We start from the raw sequence: 27731 nt of genomic DNA, 5'->3' as shown, positions 1-27731 counted from the left end.
GCAGCTGAGACAGTCTTTCTCTTGCTTCTGCTTTTACTTGGGTCTTAGGAAAAGTCCCATGTTATCCTCACAGCAGTTTCCACAACACAACATTTCCTTGAAGCTATTCTAGGATTGTCCCATTTCCCATTTCCTGTGCAAGGTTACTAAGTGTTCTTAAAGAAATAGTAACAGTGATGCCTTGTGCAAGCTTGTTGGGATTCAAAATAAGAAGTGTTTAGGAATCATTTGTGATATGGTAACAAAATATAATACACCCTTGTTATGTGTAACCAAACTATTCTGGAAGGGGATGCAGTAGGTGGGATATGTATAACACAGTGTTTAATTAAGCTCTAAATCCAGTATGCTAAGTGAAATAAATCTGGAAGGTAAAGGAGGCTGTAATTGGGCATCTATAAGAGCCAGTAGCTAATGTAAGACAGGAATGAAAGAGTGAGTGGCAGAAGGTGAGTTAAAAAGCAGGGTCAAGCAGATGGCATGAAATAGTTTTATACTGAAAATAAAAAACCAGTCTGGAAATCTAAAAGAAAAAAAGAAACCAGACGAATGAAGTCCATCTGAAGGATTAGGGACTATGGGGGAGGGAGCTGAGAAAATAAAATATTTTGATAGTAAAATTTTAGATTCCTAGGGAATGAGAAGAGATAAGCAGGAGCCTTGGGAGGGTAGAAGACTGGGGTTGTATGCAGGTTAAGCAGGATATTATTTCAAACTAAACTAAAGTCAGAGTGGAAGTGAGAAAGAAAGCACTCAGTTTGTAAGATTTCTGTCCAGGAAGCAGAGCAAAGGTCCCATGGGAATGAATGTGGCCAGAGGAGGAAATGGAGAAATAATAGATGATTACAAGCCCCTTAGTCTGGGAAGTGGGGAGGTGTTATTGACAGTCAAGAAGGGAAAGAAGGTGTCTTAAAAAGGAACAAACAGGGTTCATTTTTAGGTTGGTTATTTGATGTATGAGGATAAATATTTAAAAGTTAAGACTTGTGGGAGGATGTATCTACAAAATAGAGGGCAGAAGCAATGGCTACACCTAGGACACAACTCTACTTACTCCACAAATGTAGAAGAAATGTTTTATGGGCCGAATTTAGCAGGAGATGAACACATGAAGGACATAAGCATTGTTGGAGAGTTTATGCGACGGCTTCATTGTTTAGATTTTATTGTTTTCTATACATCTACATCTGTGTACATTTCAGTGCATTTGTCTGAATCATGAAACTTGTAGAATCTGTTTTCTGTAGATTGAAAGATTGAATCTTTAATGATTATGGTAAAGAAAGGATAAGAATGTATGGGGAAAGGTCTTGGATAAAGCAAAAGATAAAAATTAGAATTCTTGTGTATCAAAGTGAATAAAACTTTATAAGTAACTAGGAGGAAGACAGAATAGAAGGCAGATAAGGTTTTGACAAAACAAACACAGGCTGGTTTTGAACTACAAAGGAAGTGACAAAAACAGTGTGACAGAGGACAGGATGTGAAGAAATAGAAGGAGAGTGGGTGGTAAGAGACAGAAGAAAAGGAAAAGTGTTCTGGAAGGAATTGGGAGGAAATGTCTAGAGAACAGAGGCAAAAGTTTTAGATAAATGACACCCAGATGGCCAGAGCCACCTCTCATTTTCCTAGAAAAATAAGGTCAATCCCCACCACATTCTTCTCAGCAGTTAAAGACAGAATCAGCATGTGAAGATCGCACAAGAAGAGAAGTTTCTGATGCTGATTTGTTCACTAGAGTTAGAGGTTAAGATGAGCAGAGGATTGATGAATAAAGCGATCAATAACCTAGAATTGATGAACAAAGCTGTTGCTGAGGCTGCGTCCTAAAATTTTGAGATTGAAGAAAAGAACCATATGGGGCTCATGGTTTGGGCTTGAGGAACCTGGAATCTAAGTAGATGTCAAGAATGCTGATCAAGAGGCAGAGAAGCAAGTTCTGAAGAACACCAAGACACACATACGTATAGAAGCGCAAACATAAAAGGAAAAAGGCTAGAAGGTGGTTACCTGTAGATGGTGATTTTAAGTACTATTCATTTTCTATGTTTGTGCTTTTGCATTATGTTAAATTTGAACATAATTTAGTGATCATTAAAAAATGTATTTATTATTGTCATTAAAAAGGCTACCTAACTCTGAAAATCAAGTCAAATAGAGGATTAAGCCATCTCAACACTCAAATATGAAAGCAGTTAATCTTTTCAAAACTTTTTTTATGTAGTTCCATGAGAGATGTGGCATTTTTGCCAATAGATAAGAACTTTAAGGCAATGTGATTTCAAAATACTAAGAACAACCACTGTTTATTTTTGAAGTGCTCAACAGATCCTTATTAGATAGAGCAGTTGTGGAGAGTTGCATTTAGCAAGTCCATACTCGACAGAGAAGTAGACCTGGTCTTGACTACTAGAAAATCCCAGGCCATCTCTCTCTTTTGGTGGGAGTCAGTGGTTCCTTGAGGCCAGTCTCTGGGGCAGACTCCCATTCAGGAAGGGCTGTCTCTTTGTGTGACCTCTTTGAGAAAACATATCTCTGGTTTTCTAGGCCAGGCTCAGTTTCAAACATATTATCAAAATCATCCCACAAACCATAAGAATGTCCCAGCAATTCCAGCATTTCTGACTTCTGAATTGTATATGACTCAGCTGTTTTGTGAGTTGGAAAGTAACACCCCAGTCTTCTGTGGATCAAGTGTTTGAAGGTCTGTGTGGCAGGTGCGGCAGCTGGAGTTCAACATCGCATATCAGTCCCCCTTTGCCTCCTGGCTCCCTCACCTGCTTCCTCCAGATTCAGAACATAGGCAAAACACGTGCCATTTGTCCTGGTACTTTGTGCAGAGGTTAAAGGACTCCCTCCTTATAGAGGCAGTGTGGGGACACTGCTCCTGGCTGGTGACCTGCATGTCTGGGCCAGCAGGAGACAGGCTTGAGAGGGAAAGGAACTCAGAGGTTTCGCCCAAAAAGGCAGAAATGGGAAACATCCTCTTCTTACTTGCGTGAACAGAATTTAAAAAGAACCCAGATCCCCTTGTGCCTTTGATCTTATGTGTGATTGCCAGGTTTCTTCCTGCTCGAGGGACTGGGTCACTGCTGGTCTAGGTAGATGCTCCTATACCTGTATGTTTCTCTTTCTTATGTGTGTGTGCATTTTTTTCCCTGCTCATTTCCCTAAATAAAACATTCTTTCTCAGCTGTATAGCTACTTCCCCTAATGAATTCAACCATGGCCTCTCTGCTATGGTGTTTCTTCTTTTGCTTAAAACAGCAGGCATCTGCTCTCTGTGCTGAGTTAATGGGGGATGGAAGGGAACTGGCCGAGCCTCCCTGGGCTCTCCAAGAATCCCAAAACCCCTTACAAATGGCTGAGATTTGCAGCTGATTTCTTTTCACTCTTATTATGCCTCACCAAGGTAGAATATTTTATATGCCACTCAGAATTTCATGAAACAGCCCACACTGGGTTGGATTTTGAATACCTTTTAGGGAATTCATAAGCATCCAGTCACCACTCCCACCATAGCTCCTGGTTGGTCCTTTGCCATCATCAGAGGAACAAAGCATCACATCTGCTTTCCTTTTATCCTAATCTTGCCGCAAGCTTTGTTATCACCGGTCCTCCCCTAATGCCTCACATAATAGATTGTATCAATTTAAGTATCTAGATCCCTTTGAAAATAGGCCTTCTGATGCACACAAAAATGATGTTCAGGCAACAAATCTGCAGGTAGTAATTTTAATAGCCACTAATGTGAATTAATAATTCTAATAACCTCATTTTAGATGTGTTATCAGGACACTGGAGAGGGTTGCCATGGCTGCTCTATTTTATTGCTCACAGCTGTGCAAACTCGTTTTTGGTCAGTAAAGTTCTCCTGGCTAAACTCTTTTTTCATTGGTTTGCACAATCTCATCAGCGTGGATTAAAAAACAAACAAACAAAAAAGGAAAAGTTGTACTCTTAAGAATCTAAGTAAATGGCATTAGTAAGTGACAATAAGGCATCCCAGCACTTTCAAAAAGACTTATGTAGTTGTATATTTGTGAAATTAAGTCTGCCTTGGCACATTTATCAACATCAATGTTCAAAGTATATAACTTATCAGTAATTCCAAGCATTTTTTAAAGTGCTTCGGGGCATAAACAATATTCCTGAATAAACTACTTTAGGTATCACTGGCTTCTACAAGATTCCCAAAAGTACATTAATTAATTTATAATCTCAGGCCTGTAACCAACAACAGACCAGTAAATACATAGCTAAGTGTGAGTAGCACAGGGATTGGTGTAGCTGATCCTGTATAAATTTCACCTGACCTTGTCTTGTGAGCGCTCACATCAGGAAAAGTCAGATGTGTACCTTAATAATCATCATAGGATTCAAAACGGACTTCCATTTACTGAGTACCTGTTAATTTCCTGGTTCTATGATAGTATTGTATGTATATTTTTTCATTTAATTCTCACAGCATTGCCATAATGTTGTCATATTGCTAGTTTTAAAACATGGCCACACATTCTTTGATGCTCATTTTGAAAAGCGGATCTATATCTTCTCCTCTGGAATCTGGGTAGCTTTGTTATTGCTTTGACAAGTAGAGTATACCAGTTACCCTATGTGACTTCAAAGTTGCCTTAAAGGCTATGTATCCCCTGCCTTGGTCACTGGGATATTTGCTCTTCTAGCTCAGAACTGCCCTGTGAGAAGTTGGACAGCTGAGGCTGCCATGCTGTAAGGAAGCCGAGGGCATGTCTGGGTGCTCTGGGTGACAGTGTTAGCTGAGCCACCTTTCCATTCATCTCAACCCAGGTGCCAATATATGAGCATAAAACCTCCAAGTGATTCCAACAACCTGCAGATTCCATCTTTCTAGCTGAGGCCCAGACATTATGGAGCAGAGACAAGCCATTTCCACCCTGATCCACAGAACCCATGAGCATAGTAAAATGGTGGTTTTCTTATCTCTAAGTTTTGGGATGGTTTGTTATGCTTCAGCAGAAACCAGAATACTAGAGAAACTCAGGGGTTACAGCAACTTGACCAATGTCACACAGTAAGGAACAGGCCTGGGATCTGGGATCAAAACTGAGCCAGGTGGCCCAGTTGGTTGGAGCATCACCCTATGCACCAAAATTTTGTGGTTTTGATCTCCAGTCGGTGCACATATGGGAGGCAACCAATGTTTCTCTCTCACATTGATGCTTCTCTCTCTCTCCCCACCCCCTTTCCTTCTTCCTTCCTCTCTCTCTGAAATCAATAAACATATCCTCAGGTGAAAATAAAAAAGAAAGAAACTGAATCTGTTCGGCACCACATTTCAAGATCTTTTACCATAAAATTATAAACACCATAAGAAAAATTCAAAAACACTGCTATAAAAACATGAGACAGGTATTTTCTTTCCATGGTTATTTGCATGGAGTCATCTTGGGCTTGCCAATCCTAAACATAGGAAAGCTGTGGGAACCATGTTGTGATCTTTAATTAAAGTGCAATTTTTAAACCCACCCCTGTGTTTCTACCAAATTTTCATGTATCTTATTTGAAGAGTAGCCAACTCCTTGACTTTAACTTTCATTTGAATCCATATGGCAATCTGGAACTCAACATGAAACTCCAAGTGCTGCTCTGCTCTGGTTGCTCCATTGGAAGCCAATCATGGCAATGGCTTAACAGCTTCCCTTTTTTGTTGCCATTTAAATGCTGTCTTCTTGGTTCATTAAAATAAAAAAGGGTTCTAAAGTTTTACAAACCTTGGCTGTTAAGATCACAGGACAGCAAAAAAAGAAAAAAAAATGCAGATCTGAAGAAGTCAGACCATTGTAGCATTTTGTCAGGGATTAAAGTTTCCACAGTGAGGCCCAGTCAGAAGGCTGTAACTCAGTAAACCTAAACGACTTTCCCCATATCCCTTCCCCACTACCCCACACAGACCTGTGAATAAGGCCATGCTTACATTATATTTGCTTAGAGGTTAGCGGGTCTTAATATAATGCCCAATGAAATGAGGATAATTTAATAAAAACCTCAAACCTCTTTGGAGCTGAGCTCTAGGCAAATATATCTGCACTTGGAAAACTCTTACAAGCAGGATTGAAATTTTACATCAACTCTATTTTTCTGGAACAAATTGAATAACTTTGTGAAATCTTTATAATGAAAGGTCTCACTGCAGGGTCACAGGTGACAGAATTGCTTAGGCATCTAGAAGTCTTTGGGAATAAAGAATGTTCCTTGTTATGAAGACTTATTTATTAATTGTTAATTATAATTTCTATTATCAGATTCTCTGTGGATTTGGTGTCTACAAATCTACAAAGAAAGACTGAGAGAAAAACAATAAGAGCCTCTGTAAAATAATTGTCCCACCAGTTAAAGTACTAGCATTCAGGGATCTCAGCCATGGTAATAAAACACATACATTCTGTTCACTGTATTTGCACAGAAACTTCTGGGCAGGATACTCAGGTAGATGACAGTTCTTTGGAGCTGCTACTCATGTTTGGTCTTGTGGAAACAACAAATGAGAACTCAGTACCCCAGAATCTGGAGCCCCAAATTCTGCATTCCACTTTGCAGCCTGCATATCATGTTTCATCAGAAGGGCCTGTCTCTGGAACTGCCCTGGGTAGGGTGATTGATGATGATGGATAATGTTGGCCTGTCTCCAACATGGTGGATACTTTGACACCAGCAAGTAACATGACATTTAAATGTAACTTGCTGGGAGAGACCCAGAGACCACACCATGTCATCCTTGTGAGTGTGACAAGTCAGCTTATTTCAGTGCCAAGGGACTGTGCATAAACACTTTTAATCTGATCCTTTGTGGTTGTTATCATGCATAGTTTTCATATAGAAAGAAAAAAAATGCCTCATATTTTTAAAAAATAGAGAGCATGACATTAAATATTGCCAGTTAAGATTTTCTTTCTATTGGCTCTCTTCTTCATGGGGTTTGTGGTATAAGTCTTTGCAGGTTTTAAAAGTACATAATCACTTTAGACAAATATAGATACACATATTTCCTGACCAGCAATAAGTAGGTTAGATGATGTTTCAGATCTAGACAAGTCTAATTAAAATATTCCTAACTTTAATTGTCAATGTGGATTTATCTCTTTTTGACCTTCACAGCCCACCAGAATAAATAAAAAGAAAGCATTCTTATAATTTTTCACATTACAACTTTTACATGAGCCTTCATATCCATATATTACATATATAATATTAACTAAAACCAGCAAATGTTTGCTAATGCTAATTATTTATGTGTTTTTTCTTTAAAACAAACAAAAAACCTGTAGTCATATAAATTAGCATTAGGTCAAAAATACATTAGATTACTACAAATAAAAGTCATTTAAATTACGTTTTCAATGTTTCCACATTCAGTTAAGAAAGAAAAATAGGCCTGCACAAATGGAAGAAAGGGCAACCTAGAGCAACCAGAAAAGAAGATTAAAGAGACCATACCACAGAGTCCCACAGAACCTCTACCACAGATATTCACCCAATAAAGACAGCTGGCAAAGCAGAGCATTGGGAATCACAGAAACAAACAAAAAGAGTCACCTAAAATGGGGATACAAAGAATGTACCTCCAAAGAAAGGAATGGAAGACTGCCCAGTAGAAGAGCTACAGAAAATGGAGGCAAACCAACAATCAGATATAAAATTCAAAAGAATGTTTATAAGGATGCTCAGGGAACTCACAGAAAACTACAAAGAACTGAGTGAGAAATATAACAGTATGAAAAAGGAAATGGAAACTATGAACAAGAACCCTGAAGAAATGAAGAATACAATTTCTGAAATAAAAAAAAATACACTAGAAGGAATTACAAGTAGGCTGCATGAAGCAGAGGACAAAATTAGTGAGCGGGAAGACAAGGTAGAAAGAAATACCCAGCTAGAGCAGCACCATGAAAAAAAACCTAAAAATTATGAAGATAGCTTAAGGGAATTGCAAAACAACATGAAATGCAACAACATACAAATCACAGGAAAAAGAGAAGAAGAAAAGGAGCAGGGATAGCAACCTGTTTGAAAAAATAATGACAGAAAACTTACAGAATCTGGAGAACGGAAAAACAATGCAAGTCCATGAAGCACAGAGGGCCCCAATCAAGATGAAGCCAAAGAGGCATACTCCAACATACATAAAAATCAAAATGCCAAGTTTTAAAGACAAAGAGAAAATATTTTTAAAAAGCAAGGGAGAAACAAGAAGTAACATAATTGGGAGCTCTGATAAGGCTAACAGCTGATTTCTCAACAGAAACACTATAAGCCAGAAGGGAATGGCAAGAAATATTCCAAGTCATGAAGAACAGGGGCCTGCATCCAAGACTGCTCTACCCAGCAAGGCTCTCAATTAAAGTGGAAGGTGAAATAAAGAGTTTTTCAGACAAAAGAAGGCTAAAAGAATACACATCCACCATATAAGCACTGCCACAGATGCTATAGAGATTGCTTTTAGAGGATGAAGGAAAAGAGAAAGAAACACAGGTACAAAGGGAAAAAAAATGAATAAGTTTCTATCAATAATAACTTTAAATGTAAATGAATTAAATGCTCCAATCAAAAGACATACAGTTGCTGAATGAATAAGAAAACATGAGCCACACATATACTGCCTACAAGAGACCCAACTCAGAACAATGGACCTACACAAACTGAAAGTGAAGCATTGGGAAAAATATTCAAAGCAAATGGAGAGGAAAAAAACCTGGGGTAGCAATACTTATATCAGACAATATAGATTTCAAAACAAAGGCCATAAAAAGAGACGCAGAAGGGCACTTCATAATACTGAAGGGAAGACTCCATCAAGAAGACATGCATATTGTAAACTTATATGCAAATGACATAGTTGCACCGAAATATATAAGGAAAATTTTGGATGACTTCAAGAAAGATATAGAAAGCAATACCCTAATAGTAGGGGATTTTAACATCCCACTCTCAACAATGGATAGATCTTCCAAACAAAATACCAACAAGGATGTTGTGGCATTGTACAATGCCCTATATCAAATTGACTTAATGGGATATATATATATAGAGAGAGAGAGAGAGAGAGAGAGAGAGAACCTTTCATCCAAAAGAAGCAAAATACATACTCTTTTCAAATGCACATGGAGAATTTTCAAAGATAAACCACATGATTAGACACAAAATAAGGTTCAACAATTTCAAAAAATTTGAAATCATATCAAACATTTTCTTAGACCACAAGGGCTTGAAACTAGAAATCAACCTCAAGGAAAAAATTCAACAGCACTCAAATTCATGGAGATTGAATAGTATGCAATTAAATTATGAATGGGTTAATAATGAGATGAAGGAAGAAATCAAAAAGTATCTGGGGACAGGGAGTAGAGAGAGACAGGGCCTGCAGGAAAGACAAAGGGACACAGACTCTGGGGAACAATGGGAAGACCACATGGGAAGAAAAGGGGAGAAAGGACTCTTGCTAGTGGGCCAGGAGAAGGTGCCACATGGTTTTGAATTGAGAACTAGAGATCACGGTGACACAGCAGATGGTGCTGAGAACCGCGAGAGACCTGCCTAGCCAAGCCCCAGACTTCTTTTTCTTCTGAAGGACGGTACCCCTGACTGGCCTGAGTGGCCTAACTGGGCACAGGGAGCTTGGTAAGGAATTTAAGAAGTTTATGATACTGCAGTTTGACTTGGGCAATGCTGCCTAAAGCAAAAGTTACTAATCATTGTAATTATTTTGTGTTGGGTGAGAAAACAACCAATATCTTCTGTGCAGAAGTCAATTCTGGGTATTTCATGGAATAATTAATGTCCATGCCACACAGGTGTGCCATCAGAAAGAAAACAATCACCTTTGCCTACAGATGACGGAGGAGTGAATGGGAGTCATGCTGACCTCCTCCTCCCAAGACCAAACTGAAATTGCGACTAAACAGTGGAGAAATCACCTGGAAAACAATGGAACTATAGTGGGAGAGGAGCCTTGGAGCCACCGACAGACAGTGGATTCAACTCTCACACATCCCAACAGGTGAGAAGTGCAGTGGAGGCTCAGGAGGGTGGGTTGGGTGCCCACGGGCAAGAGCACCAGAGGGACATTGAAACGGCCAGTTAGCTCCCCCGAAGAAGAATGGGGTCTGAATCATAAACAGGGACCTCTAAACTACAGCAGCTAAAACCAGGAAAATACAGACAAAATGCAACCCCAAAAAGCTTAGGGGCGCTCTTGGCCAGAGACAGGTGGCTGGGGATGCAAAGAGACATTTAAAGGGCCCACACAACAATTGCAGTGGCAGCCACCCTCCTTGATCTCTGGGTAGAGGTGGCAGCAGGGTGGGCTGGTGCCTGGGAAAAGACTGGTGAGGAAAACTTTGGGAAGAGAACTGAGACAGTGGAGCCCCAGTGATAACACACCTCCAACTCTGCAGCTACCATCTCCCTCAGGCATAAGGGAATCAATTAACCTGCCTTTTGTGCGCTCGGCACACAGCTTCTGCATGTGTGAGCTGGGGGGGCTAAGTGCAGACTTGGGGGGAGAGCCTTGAGGAGAGACTGGAGATGGAGGCGTTGGGGAAAGAACGGGAGGAGGAACTGGGGAGTCCCAATTCCTTCTCCTTTCCCTAAGTCTCCACTGTGTGGGAAAAGGACACACCCCCAAAGAGCCAAAAGCTGAAAAGCACGCAATAGAGAGCCCTAAACCACCCAGTGCAGGCGTGCACACTTGCGACCTGTAGCTGGCGAGGGTTGGCGAATGTGTGCGTGGACCTGAGCAGGCTGGCAAGGCCTCCCACAGGCTGGCACCAAAGGGGCCTGCGAGGGAGTGCGCAGATTGACGAGGGCAGGTATAAATCGACCCACGCGGGCCGCGAGTGCAGAGCAATCCACAGAAATAGTGGATCTTGGGAAGAAGGTGTCACAGAGCTGCCCAGCTTCCCTGGTGGAGAGACTGGAGACAGAATTAACTGGAGAGTCCTGGAGCTGAGTTCCTCCCATCTCCATAGTCTCCCTTAGGCAAGGGCAGGCCACGCATCCAAAGAGCCGAAAGCAGTGAAAGCACACAATAGAAGACCCTAAATGGACCAGTGCCGGGGTGCCGGCCGGCCAGGGGAGCCAGACGAGTATGCGAGGTCACGAAGAAGCCCCCTGGGCTGGGGCAAGCACGAGCAAGCCCAGGCTGGCGGGGGATCCTGCCGGGCGGGGAGTGCGATCAAGGAGCAGGGGTGAGAGTGCAGAGTGATCCACAGATATAGTATATCCCTGGCCGAAGGGGTAACAGAGCAGGAGTCAGACACAGACAGTAGACTCCTGGCAGGCTCAAACAAACCACCCAAGGCCATATAGGTTCAACAACTGACATCATTAGAGGAAGGCCCAGAAAGAAAAGGAAAGGAAAAAAATAATAAATAAATAAATAAATAAATAAATAAATAAAAAGATCCACCTACTACCAGAAAAGTTTAATCCACAAAGTCAGGAAATCTAGACAGCCCAATTGAAGCAGAAGAAAAATATAAATAAATTAATTAATTAATTAATTAATAGACTCTCACAAAAATGGGAAGAAAAAGAAGTTCCCCCCAAATGAGTGGAAAAGGGGACTCCCCACAGAAAAGCTAATTGAAATTGAGGCAAGGGAACTATCAGATATTGAATTCAAAACAATGGTTCTAAGGAAGCTCAATGAGCTCAGCCAGCTCAAAGATAACTATGAGAAACTGCACAGAAACAATCAGGATCTTACAACATACTATATGAACCTTGAAAAGGACATAAAAACTATCAAGAAGACACAAGAGGATATGAAGAATACCATTTCTGAATTGAAGAACACAGTAGAAGGAATCCAAAGCAGGCTGGATGAAGCCAAGGATCGAATCAGTGAGATGGAGGATAATGTAGAAAAAAGCTCCCAAAAAAAACAAGAAATGGAAAAAAGACTCAAAAGAATGGAGAGGCATTTAGGGAAATGCAGGACAACCTGAAACGCAATAATATCCGCATAATAGGGATATCAGAAGGAAAAGAAGAGGAGCAAGGGATAGAGAACCTCTTTGAAAAAGTAATGATGGAAAATTTCCCTAACTGGAGGAGAGAAAGGGTCTCATGGATCCAGGAGGCACAGAGGACCCCACTAAAGAGGGACTCAAGGAGGTCCACTGCAAGACATATCATCATTAAAATGGCAACTATCAAAGACAAAGAGAGAATCCTCAAGGCAGCAATGGAGAAGGAGAAAGTAACATACGAGGGGGCCCCGATATAGCTAGCAGCTGCCTTTTCAACAGAAACACTACAAGCCAGAAGGGAATGACAAAAAATATTCCAAGTCATGAAAATCAAGGGCCTACAACCAAGGTCGCTCTACCCAGGAAGGCTCTCAATTAAAATAGAAGGGTAAATAACGAGTTTACCAGACAAAAGAAGGCTAAAAGAACACATCTCTATCAAATGAGCACTCCAAGATATGCTCAAGAGACTGGTTTAAGAAGATGAAGGAAAAGAGTGAGACAGAGAAAAACACAGGTTCAAAGAGAAAATATGAATAAGTTTTACCCGTAATAACTCTAAATGTAAATGAACTAAATGCCCCAATCAAAAGACACAGGGTAGCTGAATGGAAAGAAAACATGACCCACACATATAAGGAAATTATTGGACAACTTCAAAAAAGATATAGACAGCAACACACTGATAGTAGGGGATTTCAACATCCCACTCTCAAAAATGGACAGCTGAATGACACACTGAATCAAGTAGACTTAACTGACATATATAGAACCTTACATCCCAAAGAGGAAAAATACACATTCTTTTCAAATGCTCATGGCACTTTTTCAAAGATAGACAACATGATAGTACACAAAGCAAGCCTCAGGAAATTCAGGAAAATTGAAATAATACCAAACTTTTTCTCAGACAACAAGGGCTTCAAACTGGAAATCAACCTCAAACAGAAACTTCCAAAACTTGCAAACTTGTGGAGACTGAACAGTAGACTATTGAACAATGAATGGATCAATAATAAGAAAAGGGAAGAAATCAAAGTTTCTGGAACAAATGAAATGAACAGACAACAGTCCAAAACCTATGGGACACAGCAAAGGCAGTCCTGAGAGGGAAGTTCATAGCAATACAGGCTTACATAAAAAAGATAGAAACATTTCAAATAAAAGACCTAACACTACAACTTCAAGAACTGGAGAAACAACAGCAAATAAATCCCAGAGCAAGTAGAAGGAAGGAAATAAGATTAGAGCAGCACTGAATGACATAGAGAGGAAAAGAACAATTCAAAGGATCAACCAATCCAGGAGCTGATTCTCTGAAAAGATAAGTAAAATTGACAAGCCTTTAAGCAGACTCATCAAGAAAAAAAGGGAGAGGACCCAAATAAATATCAGAAATGAAAGAGGAGGAGTAACAACTGATACCACAGAAATACAAAGGATTGTCAGAAACTACTATGAACAATTATATGCCAAGATATTTGAAAACCTGGATGAAATGGACCAATTTCTAGAAAAGTATAATCTTCCAACACAGAAGGAGGAAAAAACAGAAAGCTTGAACAGACCGATAACAGCTGGGAAAATTGAAGCAGTAATCAAGAAACTCTCAGCACACACAAAAGCCCTGGGTTGGACGGTTTCACAGGAGAATTTTACAAAACATTGAAGGAACAGCTAATGTCTGTCCTTTTCAGACTATTCCAAAACATCCAAGAGGAGGAAAGACTCCCAGCCTCTTTTTATGAGGCCAGCATCACCCTAATCCCAAAACCAGATAAAGACCCTACAAAGAAAGAAAACTACAGGCCAATTTTGCTGATGAACATAGATGCTAAAATCCTCAATAAAATATTGGCAAACCAAATCCAGCAATACATTAAAAAGATTATCCACCACGATCAAGTGGGATTCATCCCAGGGATGCAGGGATGGTTCAATATATGCAAATCAGTAAACATAATGCATCATATAAACAAAAGGGAAGACAAGAACGACGTGATCATCTCGATTGACACAGAAAAAGCTTTCCATAAGGATCAGCACCCACTTATCATCAAAACACTCAGCAAAATGAGAATAAATGGGGCATTCCTCAACGTAATAAAGGCCATATATGAAAAACCTTCATATATGAAACAGCCAATATCATACTCAACGGGCAAAAACTGAAAGCTTTCCTACTAAGATCGGGAACAAGACATTCATGTCCGCTTTCACCGCTTCTTTTCAACATCGTATTGGAAGTCCTAGCCACAGCGGACAGACAAGAGAAAGAACTAAAAGGCATCCAAATAGGAAGGGAGGAAGTAAAACTATCATTATTTGACAATGACATGATAGTGTACATGAAAAACCCTGTAGACTCTACCAAAAAACTCCTCAACCTCATAAATGAACTTGGCAAAACAGCAGGATACAAAGTCAATATCCAGACATCAAAGACATTTTTGTACACCAGCAATGAAATAGAAGAGGAAATCAGGAAATTCGATATAGAAATAAGAAAAATGAAGTACCTAGGAATAAATTTAACCAAGGAGGTAAAAGACCTGTACACAGAAAACTATACAACATTGAAGAAAGAAATTAAGGAACACAAATAAATGGAAGCATATACCGTGCTCATGGAATGGAAGAATTAATATCATCAAAATGTCCATACTACCCAAAGAAATTTATAGAGTCAACACAATCCCTATTAAGATACTAATGATGTATTTCACAGAAATAGAACAGACATTTCAAAAATTTATATGGAACCATAAATGACCCCAAATATCTACAGCAATTTTGAGAAAGAAACACAAAGAAGGATGGATCACAATACCGGACATCAAAATATATTACAAAGCCACTATACTAAAAACAATCTGGTACTGGCAGAAGAACAGACTCATAGACCAGTGGAACAGAATAGAAAGCCTAGAAATAAGCCCAGGTCTCTATGGGCAACTAATATTTGACAAAGCGGGCAGAAGCATAAAGTGGAGCAATAATAGCCTCTTCAACAAATGGTGTTCTGAGAGCTGGACAGCTACATGCAAAAAATTGAAATTGGATCATCAGCTGACACCATACACAAAAATAAACTCAAGATGGATAAAAGACTTAAATAGAAGTCACAACACCATCAAAGTCCTAGAGGAGAACATTGGCAGGAACTCTCATATCCCACGCAGCAATTTTTTCACCGATATGTCTCCTAAAGCAAGGGACATAAAAGAAAGAATAAACAAGTGGAACCTCATCAAAATAAGAAGCTTCAGCAGGGCTAAAGAAAACATCAGCAAAATGAAAAGGGAGCCAACTGTTTGGGAAAATATATTTGCTAATGATACATCAGATAGAGGTTTGATTTCCAAGATATATATAGAACTCACTCGACTCCGCTCCAAGAAGACAAACAATCCAATCAAAAACTGGGCAAAGGACCTGGGCAGACGCATTTCCAAGGACGAGATACAGAGGGCCCAGAGACATTTGAAAGGATGCTCAGCATCACTAGTCATCAGCAAAATGCAGATCAAAACCATCATGAGATACCACCTCACACCAGTCAGAATGGCCATCATAAACAGATCAACGAACAAGAGATGCTGGTGAGGCTGTGGAGAAAAGGGAACCCTAGTCCACTGTTGGTGGGAATGCAGACTGGTGCAGCCATTGTGGAAAGCAGTGTGGAATTTCCTCAAAAAGCTGGAAATGGAACTGCCTTTTGATCCAATGATTCCCCTGCTGGGACTATACCCTAAGAATCCCAAAACGCCAATTCAAAAGAACCTATGCACCCCAATGTTCATAGCAGACCAATTTACAATAGCCAAGTGTTGGAAGCAACCTAAATGCCCATCAGTAGATGACTGGATCAAAAAACTATGGTACAGTTACACATAGTGGAATGTGTATACTCTACACAATGGAATACTATGCAGCAGAAAGAAGAAAAGAACTACTAAACTTCGCAACAGCATGGATGGAACTGGAGAGCATTATGCTAAGTGAAATAAGCCAGGGGGCGAAAGACAAATACCATATGATCTCACCTATAAGCAGAACCTAACCAACAATACAAAGATGCAAGGAAAATAAGACCAGCAACACTGAAAGGAAAAGAAATCAACAGAGACAAGAGGGAAGGAGGGAGGGGAGGCGGGGACAATGAAGGGAAGGGGAAAGTCAAGGAACATATAGCAAGGACTCATGGACAAAACGAAAAGGGGAAGATTTGAGGGAGGGAGGAATGGAGGGAGGGGGCAAGGGAAAGTGGTGGAGGGTAGGCAGAGACAAATGTGTTTGAAAAGATAAATTAATTAATTAAAAATAAAAAAAACAAAAAGTATCTGGCAACAAATGAAAATGAACATACAGTCATCCAAAACTTATGCGATACAGCAAAGGCAGTCCTGAGATGGAAGGTCATAGCAATACAGGCCTACCTATAAAAGACAGAATCATTTCAAACAACCTAATCCTACATCTATAAAACCTCGAGGAACAACAACAAACAAAGCCCAGAGTGAGGAGGAAGAAGGAAATAACCAAGAGCAGAAGACAATTAAATGATGTGGAGACTAAAACAACAATTCAAAGGATCAATAAATCCAGGAGAAAGTTCTTTGAAAAGATAAACAAAATTGACAAGCCTTTCAGCAGACTCATTAAGAAAAAAAGGGGGAGGACTCAAATAAATAATATCAGAAATGAAAGAGAAGAAATAACAACTGATAACACAGAAATACAAAAGATTGTAAGGAAGTACTGTGAACCATTTTATGCCAAGAAATTTCAAAACCTCAATGAAATGGACAAATTTCAAGAAAAATATAACCTTCCAACACTGAATGAAGAAGAAGCAGAAAGCCTGAACAGACCGATAACAGCTGGTGAATTGGAGAAGTAATCAAGAAACTCCCAGCAGACAAAAGCCCTGGACTGGATGGTATCACAGGAAAATTTTATAAAACATTTAAGGAAGAGCTAACCCCTGTCCTTCTCAGACTGTTCCAAAAAATTCAAGAAGAAGAAAGACTCCCAAACTCTTTTCATGAGGGCAGCATCATCATAACCCCAAAACGAGATAAAGACACAACAAAGAAAGAAAACTACAAGCCAAAATCACTGATAAACATAGACACTAATATCCTCTACAAAATATTGGCAAACCACATCCTGCAATATATTGAAAAGATCATCCACCATGATCAAATGGGATTCATCCCAGGCATGCAAGGATGATACAATATTTGCATCAATAAATGTATTGCATCACATAATCAAAAGGAAAGACAAAAATCACATGGTCATATCAATAGATGCAGAAAAAGCATTTGATAAATTACAGCACCCAATTATGTTAAAAACACTCAGCAAAGTGGGATTAGAGAGAGCATATCCCAATAATGGCCATATATGAAAAACCTGCAGCCAACATCATACTCAACACAAAAAAACTGAAAGCTTTCCCACTCAGATCAGGAATAAGACAAAGATGTCTGCTTTTACCACTTCTATTCAACGTAGTTTTGGAAGTCCTAGCTACAGCGATTAGACAAGACAAAGAAATAAAATGCATATAAATTGGAAAGGAGGAAGTAAAACTGTCACTGTTTGCAGATGACAAGACAGCGTACATAGAAAATCCTATAGACTCCACCAAAAATCTACTTGACTTAATAAGTGAATTGGAAAAACAGTGGGAACAAAGTCAATATTCAGAAATCAAAGGAATTTTTGTATCTCAACAACAAAATATCAGAAACAGAAATCAGGAAAAAAAATCCCATTTGCTATAGCAACAAGAAAAAAATAAAGTACTTAGGAATAAACCTAACCAAGGAGGTAAAAGACCAGTACTCTGAAAACTACACAACACTGAAGAAAGAAGTTAAGGATGACACAAATAAATGGAAGCATATACCATGTTCATAGTTTGGAAGAATTAACACCATCAATATGTGCATACTATCCAAGGCAATTTATAGATTCAACGCAATCCCTATTAAATTACCAATGACACATTTCACAGATATAGAAAAAGCATTTAAAAAATTTATATGGAACAATAAATGACCCCAAATAGCCACAGCAATTTTAAGAAGAATAAAGTAGGAAGGATCACAATACTGATATCAAACTATATATATTGCAAGGCCACTGTAATCAAAACTGTCTGATTATGGCATAAGAACAGACACATAGATCAATGGAACAGAATAGAGAGCCCAGAAATAAACCCATACCTCTATGGTCAATTAATATTTGACAAAAAAGGCAGAAACATAAAATGGAGTAAAAATGGCCTCTTCAACAAATGGTGTTGTGAGAGCTGGAAAGCTACATGCAAAAAATTGAAATTCGACCACCGACACCATAAACAAAAACAAACTCAAGAGGGATAAAAGACTTAAATATACGTCACGACACCATAAAAGTCCTAGAGGAGAACATAGGCAGGAAACTCTCAGATATTCCATGCAACAATATTTTCATTGACATACACCCTAGAGCAAGAGACTTAAAGGAATGAATAGACAAATGAGACCACATCAAAATAAGAAGCTTCCTCATGGCTAAAAACATCAGTAAAATGAAAAGGGAACAAACCATATGGGAAAATATATTGGTAAATGATACCTTGGACAGGGGTTTGAGCTGTAAAATGTGTAAAGAACTCATGTGACTCCACTCCAGAAAGACAAACAATCCAATTAAAAAATGGGCAAAAGACATGAACAGACACTCCTCCAAGGAGGACACACAGAGCCCAGAGATATATGAGAGAATACTCAGCATCACTAGCCACCAGAGAGATGCAAATTAAAACCACAATGAGATATCACTTCACACTCGTCAGAGCGGCCATCATAAGTAAATCATTAAACAAGAAGTTCTGGCAAGGTAGTAGAAAAAAGGGAACCCTAGTACTTTGTTAGTGGGAATGCAGACTGGTGCGGCCACTGTGGAAAACAACATGGAGTTTCCTCAGAAAACTAAAAGTGGAACTGCTTTTTGACCCAGCAACTCCACTGCTGGGATTATTCCCTAAGAATCCCCAAACACCATTTCAAAACAACCTATGCACCCCCAATGTTCCTAGCAGCACAATTTACAATAGCCAAGTGCTAGAAGTAGCCTAAGTGCCCATCAGTATATAAGCGGATCAAAAAACTGTGATACATTTACACAATGGAATACTACTCAACATAAAGAAAGAAGGAACACCTTCCCTTCATGACAGCATGTATGGAATTGGACAGCATTTTGTTAAGTGAGGTAAGCCTGAAGGTCAAAGACAAATATCATTTGATCTCACCTATAAATGAAATGTAATCAACAAAACAAATTAGCAAGCAAAATATAACCAGAGATATTGAAATAAATAACAAACTGGCAGTAACCAGAGGGGGAGAGAGATAATGGGGGAAAATAGGGGAAGGGTCATCAAGGAACATGAATAAAGGACACATGGACAAAGCCAAAGGGGGTAAGTTCAAGAGTGGGAGGTGTGGATGTGTGGGGTGGGGGCAAGTGGTGGGGGGAAAATGGAAATAACTGTACTTGAACAACAATAGAAAGAAAGAAAGAAAATAGTATATTTTAAACATACATCCTTTCTTAAGGCAGGAATGTAAATATATTCTGATGCCTTTAATTTTTTTTAACTGTACAGAATAAAGGTACTCTCCAATAGAATGAACAAAGACATTTTCTTTAAATGAGAAAACAGTGAAAATTTTCTCTACAACCCCATGTACTATAGATTATCTTTCATGTGAAAGAAACCATTTTTGTCCTTTATAAGGTATCTTTGTGGTAAACATTGTAAGGAAGCATTTCTTTTTTTTTACCATTTCTGAAAAGAAAATGTTTATGTTACACATTTTTTGAAGGTTGTTTACATTATGCTGTTCATTTTAAAAAATGGAATTTTACTACAGATAACAAATGTGTCCTCTTTTAAATAAGATTCAAAACTTATAAGTATCATAGACTACCAGAAATAACAAAAGATTTTCGTTTTTCTTACTTTCCCTGGCCTTTCTTTCTTTGTGTGTGTGTGTGTGTGTGTGTGTGTGTGTGTGTGTGATTTTAGAAAACAACTTTTTATTTGCCTTTTAATTCTTTTTTTAATTTAATTTTAATTTATTTTTTCAAATACATTTGTCTCTGCCTACCCCCCACCACTTTCCCTTGCCCCTCCCTCTTTCCCTCCCTCAGCTCTTCCCCTTTGGTTTTGTCCATGAGTCCTTGCTATATGTTCCTTGACTTTCCCCTTCCCTTCCTTTTCCCCACCCTCCCTCCCCCTTCTCTCTTGTCTCTGTTGATTTCTTTTCCTTTCAGTGTTGCTGGTCTTATTTTCCTTGCATCTTTGTATTGTTGGTTAGGTTCCTCTTATAGGTGAGATCATATGGTATTTGTCTTTCGCCCCCTGGCTTATTTCGCTTTGCATAATGCTCTGCAGTTCCATCCATACTATTGCGAAGTTTAGTAGTTCTTTTTTTCTTTCTTCTGGGTAGTATTCCATTGTGTATATGTACCATTACTTTTTGATCCAATCATCTACTGATGGGCATTTAGGTTGCTTCCAACACTTGGCTATTGTAAATTGGTCTGCTATGAACATTGGGGTGCATAGGTTCTTTTGAATTGGCGTTTTGGGATTCTTAAGGTATAGTCCCAGCAGGGGAATCACTGGATCAAAAGGCAGTTCCATTTTCAGCTTTTTGAGGAAATTCCACACTGCTTTCCACAATGGCTGCACCAGTCTGCATTCCCACCAACAGTGGACTAGGGTTCCCTTTTCTCCACAGCCTCGCCAGCACCTGTTGTTTGTTGATCTGTGTATGATGGCCGTTCTGACCGGTGTGAGGTGGTACCTCATGGAGGTTTTGATCTGCATTTCTCTGATGGCTAGTGATGCTGAGCATCCTTTCAAATGTCTCTGGGCCCTCTGTATCTCCTCCTTGGAAAAGCGTCTGTCCAGGTCCTGTGTCCCTGGCCTTTCTTTTCTTTGCCTTATGTAAGACAATTTATGAGATTTTTGAATGAGCAAAGTTTCTTAAACATTTAAAATGTAATCCTTTTTGGAACCATTTACATCAAACTCTTCAGGATTACTCTCTCTAACTTAAGTGAAATGACTCCTACCATGAGGATAACACTTTGAAGTTCTCATGTTCAAAGTATCCAGAGAAGATGACAGCACAGGTAAAATGGCTTGCCTCCTCACATACCACATCAAAATTACAACTAAAATATAGAAGAAGAATCACTGAGAACCATCAGAAAACGAGTTGAATGGAAGTCTGACAACTATGGAATTAAAGAAACCACATCCATCCAGACTAGTAGGAAAGGTGAAGATGCAGAATGGGCTGATCCCACATCCATGTGTGGTGGGTAATAATTCAGGAGGGATATCTCAGGAGCGAGGAGTCTCAGATCCACACCAGACTCCCCAGCCCAGGCTTCTGTGCCAGGAAGATAAATCCCCATAATTTCCAGCTGCAAAAAACAGCAGCAATTGAGTTGGTGGAAGAAACTTATGGAGTCCCAAGCAATTCTTTTTAAAGAACTCACACATGGACTCACCTACTCCAACTCACTCCCTCTGAGCTTCAGTGCCAGGGTAGCAGCTTAAAAGGCACTAGTAGCATACAGGGAGGAACTGAAGTGTCTGGCATCAAGGCAAGAGCTAGGAGACAGATTTCTTCCAGATAGAAAGGCAGTCAGAGGCCTCTGTCCCTTTTCTGAGCCCTCCCCACATGAAACCACAGACCTGGCAAGTGGGACATATGAGACTCCATCAACCTGGCCAGCAGTGCTTGTCCCACCCTGGAGATCCCCTGATTCTCCATCTCCCCCAACTTATGGGCCAACCCAAGCTGTTTACAGTGGCTTTTCCATATGAATGGCTAATCTTGTCTCACACTTCACAACTTCCTCAATTCTCTCAAACAAGCAACAGCTGGCCTCAGTGAGTCCCCAGCCCCTGTATCTCTTACTAAGTGACTTCAGGCCCAGCACTAGAAGCAGCCAACCTAGATTCAGTTTGGCTTTGCCTAGAAATCTCCAAGCCCAGCAAAGGAGCAGCCATCTGCAGATTGCTTTACAGCTCAGACAGAGTGGTCCAGGGCAGAACACAGGTGGGGGATGACCTTGGCCTGCACCACCAGGGAAACCACAGACCCAGTGGACAGCTACAGACCACTTCAGAGCATCACCACCCTGCCCCTGCACAGCTGATCCTCCATGAAGAGCAGGGATTGGTGGTCAGTGGTCACAGTCAGTCCTTGCAGCAGAAAGATCCCTCAAATTGACCTGCCAACAGCAGTCAAGGCTCGACTATAAGAGAAGGGTGTACTCAGCCCACATGAAGTGTGCACCCTCAGTACTCAGCTTGGGTGATAAGGGAGGCTGTGCTTCTGGAACCTAAAGGACTCCTACTGCCTTATGCCATGCTACAAAGACAAGAAGTCATAGAAGCTCTACCTAATATGTAGAAACTAACAGAGGGAGGTTGCCAAAATGAGGAGACACAGAAACATGGCTCAAATGAAAGAAGAGATCAAAACTCCAGAAAAAGAACTAAACAAAATGGAGATAAGCAATCTATCAGATGCAGAGTTCAAAACACTGGTTATAAGGATGCTCAAGGAACTTAGTGAGGACCTCAGGAGCATAAAAAAGATCCATTCATAAATTAAGGATACACTAACTGAAATCAAGAACAATTTACAGGGAAACACCAGTAGAGTGGATGAAGCTAAGAATCAAATCAGTGATTTGGAATATATGGAAGCAAAAAACAACTGATCAGAGCAAGAAAAAAATAAAAAAAAAATGAGGATAGTGTAAGCAGCATGCAGAACTATAGGTAGTCCAACACTTGCATGATAGAGGCACCAGAATGAAAAGAGAAAAAGCAAGAAATTTTAAATCTATTTGGAAAAATAATGAAAGAAAACTTCCCTAGTTTGGTGAAGGAAAGAGACATGCAAGCCCAGGAAGCATAGAGAATCCCAAAAAAGATGAATAAAAAGGAGCCTACACCAAGACACATCATAATTAAAATTCCAAAGATGAAGAGAGGATCTTAAAGAAAGTGAGAGAAAAACAGTTAGTTACCTATAGGGGAGTTCCCACAAGACTGTCAACTAATTTTTCAAAAGAAATTTTGCAAGCTAGAAGGGATTGAAGTCATGAAAAGCTGGGACCTACAGCCAAGATTGCTCTACCCAGCAAAGATGTAATTTAGAATGAAGGGAAGATAGAGAGCTTCCCAGACAAGAAGTAGTAAAGGAGTCTCTCATCATCACTAAACCATTATTATATTAAATGTTAAAGGGGCTTATTTAAGAAAAAGAAGCTGAAAACTAAGAACAATAAAATGGCAATAAATACGTATCTATCAACAATTGAATCTAAAAAACAAGATAAGTAAACAAGAAGAACAGAGACAGAATCCTGGATACAGAGAGCATTTTGATGGTTGCCAAATGGGAGGGGGTTTGGGGGTATGTGTGAAGAGATGGAGGAATAAGTACAAATAGGTGGTTACAGAATAGCCATGGGGATGTAAAGTACAGTATAGGAAATGGCTATACTTATACGCATGAACCATGGACATAAACAATGGTGGGGGGATTTCCCGAGGGAGTGGGGGTTGCTGAGTAGAGGGGGACAAAGTGGGAAAATTTGGGACAACCGTAATAACAGTTATATTTTATTGATCATCAATAAAGTATATTGATGATCAATAAAATATAGTATTAAAAAAGTATCCAGAATATTTTCCAGATATTTTAAGCAACCAGTAGGATTTATGTCTAATTCCTTTTTGTGTGTGTGTTCTCTACAGTGGTTAATACAAAGTCTTGCACACAGGAGGTACTCAAAAAATATTTGAATTAACTTGAATTGTCATATTGACTGATGTAATGGGTGATTGGTACTTTTTTATTATAATAGTGATAAACAAATGCGAAAGGTCATATGATGGCCTGGTGATTTTGTTATTTTCCTGAATAAATCACAGTAAATATTCATCTACCTGATTATCATCACATTGTGGCTAGGCTTTTCACAGATATATAATCATCTTGATCATCCACCTGATGGTACCAGAAGTCCTATGATTCCTAACATTAGTAAGGTGGATTCTGTTGACAAGGACTGTGTAGTTTACATATAGTCAAAGACATTGGCAACCAGAGAGGTTAAATTACAATTGCTCTAAGGTGAGTGGAGTCAGAGTCAGAGTCAACAGGCTTAAAATTGTTTTTTCAGTAGCTTTCAACTCATCCATGAATAAAAGCAAGTTTTACAATAGAAGTAAACATTCTTTCCTACCTTAACAAAAATCTTGACATACTAGTATTTTCGCAACTCCTCCCTCTTTCCTAAAGTGTTGTTTTCAGTTACTCTGTACATGTGGCTTGAAGATCCAAAACCAAAACAAAACCTAAATTACTTAAATTTTGTATTATACACTTTTCCTAAAGTTACATCCCAAATATCATTTAAATACTTGTAAAATTACCTTTGAAAAAATTAAATTCTTAAAGCCCTTACCTTCCTTTTTCTATTCTTTCTGTCTTATATCCTTTGTAGTTAATTCAGTCCTCTTTTTTTCTCTCCTCCTATCCAGGTAATCTGGGTTGCCCCCTACAATTTCTCATGATCCTCTCCTGGAAAACAATTGAAAACATCTTTGCTTGCTTCTCAGAGGGGATTCACCTATTTAAGATAAAATTATATACGAATTTCCCCAGTAGGGAACATAAAACATTTCCTATGATGTCAAGGAAGTGGTTCCTTCAGATGACAAACTCAAAATGTAGTAGCCTGTTATTGAGTAGCTCAAACTCATTGGGTTGTTGCTAAGAGACCTCAGTGTTATGTAATCTTCACATCCAGTACATTTTTTTTCTTGCTAAGATATTTCTACACTTCTTCCATTTGTGTCTTTTTCTTTATTCACGTGACTAATCACTAGCAGCAGCATAACCCTAATTACTACATCATCCTCTCCATGCTCAAATCACAGGTAAGGGCTTGGAGGGTGAAATTCCTTCATTATAAATTCATGATCTTTTTAATGATAGCTGATGCAAATAGTGTCTTATGAGTAACGCTTCTGAACAAAGGCTGGGAGCTTATGAATTAGCCCTGGTTTCTCCTCAGTGGCAAGTATCACCTGCCCTACTGCATGTTCTTTCAAGCTGCCAACAAGTCAAGGACTGCCTTCCTTAAAATGTACCTCAGGGATATTCACACTGTATGGTAGTACTGAGAATGTCACCCTATGCTTTAGGGTATTTTTCCCCTTAGTTCACACAAATTGTAAATTATTATCCATAAAATAATGGTAAGGAGAGACAAGGGCAGTGAAAGGATCTGCTGTAAACCTCCATTAGCAAATGAGATTGGCCTTCCTATTCATGTGAGAAGTTCAAGGAGGCAATCTTGTTAAAGAGCTGTTTTGCATAAAGGAATAATATGCCATAATGGAGCTTTTCAAATGGCTTTGATGTTTTCCAAAACAGTTTAACAATATTGTGCTTTGTAGGAATATGGGATGACGTCTCACTAGAAGACAAAATGGGCGGCTGTTGGGCAGTTGATCATGGCTCAGCAGATTGCATCGTTGTCTGAAACAAACTCAGTCCTCTGCCAGAGGTGCTTTTCCATACCACTTCTCACCACTGCACCCCCATTTTATTTGGCATTGTTTACATGAGGGAAACAGTCTTGATTTTCAATTCTTAATAACTGATAGCCCAGACAATAGCAATGCCACTTTGATCTGACTTCTCCTTCTTTTCCATCCTCTCCCTCAGTACCCATTGACCTTCATAAGAATAAAAACATGGGGAGACTTCAAGATGTCTGAGGAGTGAGTGGAAATCACCCTGACCTCCTCCCAGAACCAATCTGGAATTACAACTAAATTGTGGAGACATCACTTGGAAAACAGCTGAACAATAGTGAGAGAGGAGCCTTAAAACCTTAGATGGACAGATAGAACAATCGGCTTTAGCACAACCTAACTCATAAGGAGTATGGTAGGGGCTCAATAAGGTGGGCTAGGTGCCCACAGATGGCAATGCCAGAGGGATATTGAAACAGCCAGTTGAATCACCCTGAGAAGAGCAGGGTTTAAACCACAAGCAGGGATCTCCAGCCTACAGCACAAGAGCCCAAAAAGCACACAAACAGCCAGCTGAGAAAAGTATAGGGGTGTTCTCTGCCAGAGACAGGTGGATGGAGACACAAAGAGCCATTTAAAGGGCAATGCAAAGATTTGTAATGGCAGCCACTTACCTTGGGCTCTGGCAAACGCAGAAGCAGAGTGGGCTGGACCAGCCTGAGGAGAGACTGGGGAAGGAGGCTTTGGGGAAAGAACTGAGAAAGTGGCCAGCAAGGTCCTGGTACTGACTCACCCCCCATTCCACAGATGCCATCTTGCTCAGGCAGACTATTCCCCTGAGTGGCAGCAACAAGAAAAGACACAATAGCCATGCTCCCAGGAGGCTGAGCCCAGGCCTGGGTGGTGGGCAAGTTTGCCTGCTGAGTACAGAGCTGCAGTCACAGATAATAAATCCCTATCTAAAGGGGATGCAGAGTGGTCTAGAGATACTTCAAAGTCTAGAGACTGAGGCATTGTGGAGAGAACTGAGAAAGTAGCCGGGAGATCCTGGTGCTGACTCCTCCTCCATATGGCAGCAGCCATCTTGCTCAGGCACAACACTCCCCTGAGTGGCAGCAGCCTGAGAGGACACAATAACCCTGCCCACAGTAGGGACTCTGCCCTGCCCTGTGGTCCCTAAGCCTGACTGCAGAGAGCAGAGTGACTAGATTAACAACTACAGAACACAGACACAGACAGTACATTCCTGGAAGTCTCTTAAATACTGCTTAAGGTCAGAGGGGGGTCAACAGCTGACATCATCAGAAGCAGATTCAGAAAGAAAGAAAAAATAAAGTGGTCTCCTACAATGGAAGTTCAAACCATAAAGGCAGAAAATCAAGACAGATCAATTTCAGAACCAGAAGCGAAAAAGAGTCTCTCGAATAATGGGAGGAAAAAGAAACACCCCCCCCCGCCCAAAATCAAAGGGAAGGGAGGAATCCTGACAAAGAGAACTAAATGAAATAGAGGCAGGTAAACTCTCAGATATAGAGTTGTTCAAAACAACTGTTCCCAGGAACCTCAATGAGCTCAGAGAGTTACCAAAAATACAGGAAAACTGTGAGGAACTTATTGCAACAATATTAGCATGGAAAAGCACATAGAAACTGTCAATATGAGGCAAGAGGAAATAAAGAACACAATTTTTTAATTAAAGAACACAATAGAAGGAATCAAAAGCAGGTTAGATGAAGCAGAGGATCAAATAAGTGAGCTGGAGGACAAGGTAGGAAAAAGGTCCAAGAAAGAGAAAGAAAATGAAAAAAGACTAAAAAAAAATGAAAAGGCATTCAGGGAAATGCAGGACAACTTGAAATGTAATAATATCCATATAATAGGGATACCAGAAGGAGAAGAAGAGGAACGAGGGATAGAGAATCTGTTTGAAAAAGTAACACTGTAAAACTTCCCTAATTGGAGGAGAGAAAAATTCACTCAAGTCCAGGAAGCACAGAGGGTCCCATTGAAGAGGAACCCAATGAGGACCACTCCAAGACACATCATCATTAAAATGGCAAATATCA

Source organism: Pteronotus mesoamericanus, unplaced genomic scaffold, assembly GCF_021234165.1.
Source record: "Pteronotus mesoamericanus isolate MK-2021 breed Mesoamerican mustached bat unplaced genomic scaffold, CSHL_Meso_final contig_69, whole genome shotgun sequence".
Classification (NCBI taxonomy): Eukaryota; Metazoa; Chordata; class Mammalia; order Chiroptera; family Mormoopidae; genus Pteronotus; species Pteronotus mesoamericanus.
This window is presented reverse-complemented; position numbering follows the sequence as displayed.